A 7,046-nucleotide genomic window follows, 5' to 3' on the forward strand; every position below is an offset into this window, starting at 1 on the left:
TACCTTCAGTAATTGGGATGGCGACAGAGGCCGTGTGTTGATGCTTTCGTTTCTACAAGACAAGTGAACGCAATGGTGCGCCAATCAGCATCCGTGATTGATCGAGCAAGGGAAGTTGTGGTGGAACGTCTCGAACTTATACAATAATAGAGTCATATAATATATATAGATATGGGGTATTTAATTGCTGGTTTGATTTATTATTAACATATTTCTGTAGCGTTTCTAATGCGTTTTTGTCATATCGTTGGCCATCTATTGTCTGATCGAAACATTAAATGGCAACATACATTTTGTCCAATCTTCATAGTTATATGTCTTTGAACAAAGACATTCAACTGTAAAGATTGGACAAAACGCATTTTGTCGTTTAATGTCTCGATCGCCGACGGGATCCCAAAATGCATACTAGTTGAACCCGGTGCGCTTCGCCAACCCATTTTGATTTTATATGCATTCAAAACATTATATATACGAATATTTCGTGGTTTAAGAAAAATAACAATAAAACAAATGCAAGAATTTAAAAAATGCAATTATTGCAATACTTTAATGCGTAAACAGACATTCACTCGGTCTACCAACGCGTGAACATGGTAAGAGCAGCTGTTCATGAGAAAATCGTAGACATGACAAATACACGAAGCGTTTGTCCTTCGTATTTACTTATTTCATAGCAAATTTATTAATTTCGGATTTATTAATTTCATAGAATTCGAGGTAGCGACACATTTGTAGTTTTTTAGCGTTAGCCTAATACCGCTGAAAAGACGAAAAAGAATATAATTGGGAGATGTATTTTTATCAAAATTTAATTTTAGACTAAATTCCGTCACACCTTCTATATACATAGGGTATTTGGGGCATCACATAAACGAAATCGGCCGAAAAAAAAGTATATGGGAGATATATCCAAATATCAATGGATTTCAATATTATTTGACACATTTATTATTGTACCGAATTCCGTCACTCATTCCAGATTTCATTGGAATCAGACACATATATCGTGTTTGGTGCATCAAATATGTTAAATAGGCCGAAAATATATATGGGAGCTATATCCGAACCCCAACGGATTTCAATATAATTTGGAAAATTTATTTTCATACCAATTTTCCGTCACTCATTCATGACAAATTATTTTAATTTTTATTGTTAACACACAAATGTTCGTAAGTGCTGATGCATCTGCATGTACGAGTATTCCTCTGCTATGGCGGAGACACAAAACACCAAAGACATACAACAACTGCATAATTTGTTGTTGTATGTCTTTGGTGTTTTGTGCACTCAAGGGCTAATTTCAGTGAGGTGCCTTTTCGATAAAACCGTTCAATGTCTTTAAAAACGCCAACGCTGAAAATGCTATATCCAGTTCTGATCATATTATATTCTATATCTTTGACAAATTTACTTGGATAATTAAGCTGATGTTATACTAACAGAGCTGATTTAGCTGATTTTTGCCTTGAATGGACGTAAAATTCCTTCGGAATTCTAAGTGCATGCAGTCCATCCAAAAAACAGACCAGCCAATAAAATTCTAGAAATATAAAAAATAATTTTCTAGTCTAGCGGACCGACTGCGGAACCAGCCTTAACGGTCCTCGTAAAAGTTGCTCAGTTAAATGAGTTGCAATTAACTTTTATCTTTCTCCATATATATGGCCCATCACAGGTAAAAGGCTACTGAAAAGGTACCTAATGGCAGATCTATTATAACACTCAGTACTGCAAATACTCAAGTTTTCACCCACGGAATGGGTTTTGATTGAATAGAGACAAATGCTAGTTCACCAGAAATCATTCGAGAGTAAGAGTATTTTCATTGCCTTACAATTCGGTTGGATGTTTAAAACTCTGAAACTACGAAGCTACCATTTTGACTGAGTCTCCATAAAAAGGAGCCCATCGATTTTAGAGTCTTATCCATATTTACCTACACTTACCCACTGTAAATCGAAATTCGGAATCAAATTGGGTGCAAGAGCTTCTTGGAAAAGCTAAAATTTTGATGGTAAAAAAATGTTTTAAAACTCTACGAAAAATATTGCAGGATGAAGACAGATTAACTAGTGGTTGGAATCTCACCCAAGTCGCAAAGTCTTGAAAATAAAGTAAAACTTTATTTATTGGCAGCTAATGCTTCACTGCATGCAACCATTTGTACAAAAAGGATTTGAGGATTGCCCAAATGCAAGAAGTACACCAGCTTTGAAAGACACGCGCTCAAGAGGAGTTGGGCAATGTAGCTTCAACAAATGTGGAAAATGAAGCTCTTCTGGGATGGCTAGATAAGTGGCACCCGCTTCTACGCAAAGGGGACCTAATAGTATATACCTAATAGTATATTTGTGTACAGCCCATTGCCACAGTTACAAGAGCTCTGACCATAATTATAGCTCAGTATTTACATGGAAAATGTGTATATAATAGGAGATCGTGGGAATATCAACGTCCATTTCTGTTTGAAATCAAAATACATTTGTTCATTATATATACTACCTTTCGCAATCATAGAAAACATAAAAACGCGATGTCGTCTTTTCTTTACCTTGAAAAATGTTTCCGCGCCATCGGCGTTTTGTGAAAAATAAAACGTATTTATTCCTTTTTTTTATTTTTAGAACAAAATGCTCACACACTGTGAAAACTTCCCAAACTGTAGCGAAATTGTATATCTCAAATGTTTATATCTGTTTTACATCAAAAAAGGGATTAATCCGAAACATTGAAGTCATACTGAATTTGATTCCAGCATTACTCTAGGGTCATATCAGCTGGATTTTTGCTCCTACCATCTATTAATTGTACCATAAACAACATTGTTACCAAAAAAACAAGTAAGCAAAGGCTATAGTCGTGCGGGGCCGAACATGCGATATCCTACAACACTACAATATGTTAGAAGCTCCTTATGTCCAAAGCCATTTTTGAAGATTTCGCTTTTAAAATTATGCCATACAGCACTGCCCAGATATTGTCCTTGACCAGAGGCATTTGCCCACTATTTACGCACTCCGTCGCGTTGTGCGTTGTTCTGGTCAATTAACAGCGAAATATAAGCCAATGTTCATCCAAAATGCTAGACTTCTTTCCTGTCCTTAACTCTCTTCTCATGTAAAATTCCGTGTCGATTGGTTTCAATTGTGTGATCAGGAAATTTGTTCTGTTTTTGGTTCATTTGAACCCCTAAATATTTCAGCGATCATCTCCAATTGCAAGAGGCCCCTCTGTATCTCCAAATTTAGACTCATCTATATGATTTGGTTGTCTACGATATTTGGCTATATTCGTCAACGAAATCCGCATAAAAAGCCATAAGTTCACCTTTTGTGTATTTTGGATTTCGTTGCCAAGTTATATTCAGCGATTCGGTAGAATGGAAATGTTGCTATTAATTCCAAACACAAAAGTAGTGGTCCATTCTATCCGCTGTCCTAAACTCTAGGTTTCTATTTGTGACCTTTATAACGGCTGCAAAATCAGGAACCTTTTTAGTTGCTGGTCAATTCCAACCCCTAAATATATTGCGGACATCTTTAAAAATAAAAGGCCTAGCCCTTCTGAGCCTAACCCTACCCCTTATGAACACGATTATTATCGTGAGGATCGAACGATAATTGAAATCTGCATATAGTAACCCCAACCTGTGTTGTACAAAATGTACACTTCAGTATTATAAGTCAAATTGAAAAAATCGCATGCGATAAAAAATATGAAAAAAATCACAAAATCTGTATTAACATCATTATTGCCATATTTTTATGCGATTTTTTAGATTTTATTCTTTTATGCCAAGAGAGCATTCTGAAATGACAAAATTTGTCAAAATCCGTCAAGCCATTTTTGAGATATAACCATTTTAGCTAACATTCCCTTCTTTGTATAGACACATTGTATATATTTCGCTATATATATATATATATATATCCAATATATTTACTATCGGCATCTACGTAACGGTCAGAATTGACCATTTCGCCTAAAATATTCGCGGTTTAATAAAAAATTTGACTTTTATTTAACACAAATGTTATGGTCTATTTCAACCACCAAATATTACCCGATAACCATCCAAATTGGAAGGGTTCTGCCCAGCCCTAAGCTCTAGCCCCATGCTAACTTCCGCGTCGATTGGTCTATAATTGCGACCTGTAGAATAACTGCAAAATCAGGAAATTTTTCAGTTATTGGTCCATTTAACTCCTAAATATTATACGACCACCCCTAAAAGCAATAGGCTTCTATTCTGACCATAACCCCACTTCCATTTTCAATTTCGTGAGGATCGGGCCATAATTGCGACCTGTAGCGTGATTACAAATTAACATTGACAGACGGACGGACACACATTGCTAGATCGACTAAGCTCGGCGGGATAGGAAGATCCATATATACTTTCCTATGTGGGAAACCAATATTTCGAGGTGGGAAACCAATTTTTCGATTTTTGACCCTATCAAACTTATAATAACCTTAACACATAGTGTTGTAGGGTATAACAATTGAAGTAATTGTTTTTGAAAAACAATAAGTGCCGCATTTTTAATTGGAATCACGGATACTTGACGCAAATTTTGCTGTGTACTTTACGTCTGAAATGTACCGGGCTTTGTCGGTAGCGACAAAAACGTTAGAGGTCGCAATACTGTGAATATGAAATCGATATTTCCTTTTTTACATTTGTTTCCTTTGTTAAAGTTCATTTCACATTTTCGTAGAACAGAAAATGAGGTCCTGGGCTCAAATCTTGTTCTATGGAATGAAAAGGAAATCAATGCCAAAATAACATTTTTATAAACAAAACATTTTTCGTTTCCAAATTTTCGCAGAACAAGAATTCAGCTCCTTGTTTGACAAAATTATAGATTGTCGGGTCGTTTATCTATTTCCTTTTTAGGAAATTTTCGTTGTCTGCCCTTCACGGTGGCTAGTGTACACCGCACAAAAGAATGGTGAAACACAAACAAGAAAAAAACATTAAGTTCGACCGGGCAGATCTTTTAATAACCTCCACCTTAGGGTAAATGAAACATTAGAACCCATTACGACCCACAAAAACCAATTTTTATACAAATTCGTGGGAAAATGTGGCAAAAATCATCAAGATACCGAATATCGGGAGGTACCCTTATATGAGGGCTATACCAAAACGTGGACCTATACATACAATATTTCGCCACCGGAGCCAGAACTCATTATGACCAAAAAATACCAATTTTTAGACAAATCCGTGAAAAAACGTGGCAAAAATCATCAAGATACCGAATATCGGGAGGTACCGTTATACGGGGACTATACCAAAACGGGGACCGATACATCTGATTTTTAAAACCAACCCTCCTAGACACAATACAAATTGTTCTGCTAAATGTTGATGCTCTACGTCAAATAATGTGGGCTGTATCGTGATTTCAAAAGACAGACAGACAGACAGACAGACGGACATCGTTAAATCGACTTAGAATTTTATGTTGATTATGAATATATATACTTTATGGGGTCTACGACGAATATTCAGGGATGTTACAAACGGTATGACAAAGTTAATACACCCTCATTTCCAAGGTGGAGGGTATAAAAACGGATAATGTTCTTAACTGTTATTCTAGTAGGAGTTTTCCCCCCGATGTTCCTTCTATCACTGTTCGAGAATTGGCATTGCAGATTTAGAAACTGTTTCATTTCAGATTCTCGTTCCGTGTTGCGAAGTGTAGAACTTAGAACCAACATTCACATACACAAACATATACACACAGATGATTGAAACGGCCAGATATTCGTCGTTCCATTATGCTGACATTGTGTGTTCGCCAAATTCGGAACAAAGCCTGAAATATTAACTTATTTTCCAACAATAAATTTCGGCATTAGTTAAATGGCTTTTTGGAGGACTGCTAACTTGCTATAATGTCCTCCTTTGCATCGGTGTTTGTCTGGCGGTGTGCGGTCACACCACATGGAGACAAAAATTATTCAGCCACTCAATGTGCATACGCCGCAGCTAAATACACATACACACATGTCTTACATGCGTACGTATCCATCAGAATGGATGTAGCTCACAATTTATCTTCGGCTCTCAAGATAGAACCAATAAGTTCGGTCCCGAGTGCCAAGGGGGCCAGTATGACACCTCAAATTTCTAATTGTCCCTTGGGGAATGACAAACATTATTAGCCTGGCAGTCCAATTGTTTCTTGAAGTCCACTTGAAGTCCTTTCTTCCCAGTTAATATCTGCGGCAGCAACAGGTTAATAAGCCGAATAATTTGTATAAATACATTGTCTTAGTGGAGACGTGGGACTGGCGTTTCGAGAATTCTTCTGTGCCTGCTTATAGACCTCGCTCACTGCTGGCGGATATCTGGCCACAGCCAGATGGGTGGGGGCAGGTGGCTGCAGCCACGAGACGACACATCCGATACCCATTAGCTGACACAATACCAGCACACAATGGGATAGACTTTCCTGGCAAAATGACATTGTGAACAATTTAACTGCTTCGGTGGCTTTGTGTTCGCTATTGGCCAAATTGCCCTAAAATTGAGTGCATGCGCGTAGAAAGGCACTGGGGTTTGTATGGGACGTGTGGGACTGCCGGCGTAGAAAAGTGAGAATTCCCAAACAACGACCATTTTCATTTGTTAACTTTTTATTGTAAAGGGGATTTCCTTTGATTTTATTGTGCGGTTTTTGTTATTTGTCTTTCCAAGCTCACACCCGTCTGTTTGTCCGTCCACCCGCCCTTCAGACTGGGAGGTAGTGGTTGGTAGCACAGCATACTTCTCGGTGGTCGTCCATGAAGTCTACACGGTGTAGAGAACGTTCTGGGCATGCGTCAAATATTTGGCGGGAACTCATCTGTGCACAAACACCACGGCAACATTTACACTCACACACATTCAGCTGACACGTTTAGCCATGCTAAGGCTGCATAACAGAATCGTCGTCGTTTTGTGACAGCCGACACAAAGTGGCAGCCAAATTGTGACGACAATCAATCTCAGACTAAGGACAATCATCGATGGGCAATTATCA

General features: G+C 37.7%; 1 protein-coding gene across 1 annotated transcript in view; it reads right to left on the reverse strand.

The window, feature by feature from the left end:
* LOC131803073 (uncharacterized) overlaps nucleotides 1-7,046 on the reverse strand; it is a 104,256-nt gene that overhangs the window by 37,489 nt on the left and 59,721 nt on the right. The gene's annotated exons all lie outside the window — the stretch shown is intronic.

Source organism: Musca domestica, unplaced genomic scaffold, assembly GCF_030504385.1.
Source record: "Musca domestica strain aabys unplaced genomic scaffold, Musca_domestica.polishedcontigs.V.1.1 27, whole genome shotgun sequence".
NCBI lineage: Eukaryota > Metazoa > Arthropoda > Insecta > Diptera > Muscidae > Musca > Musca domestica.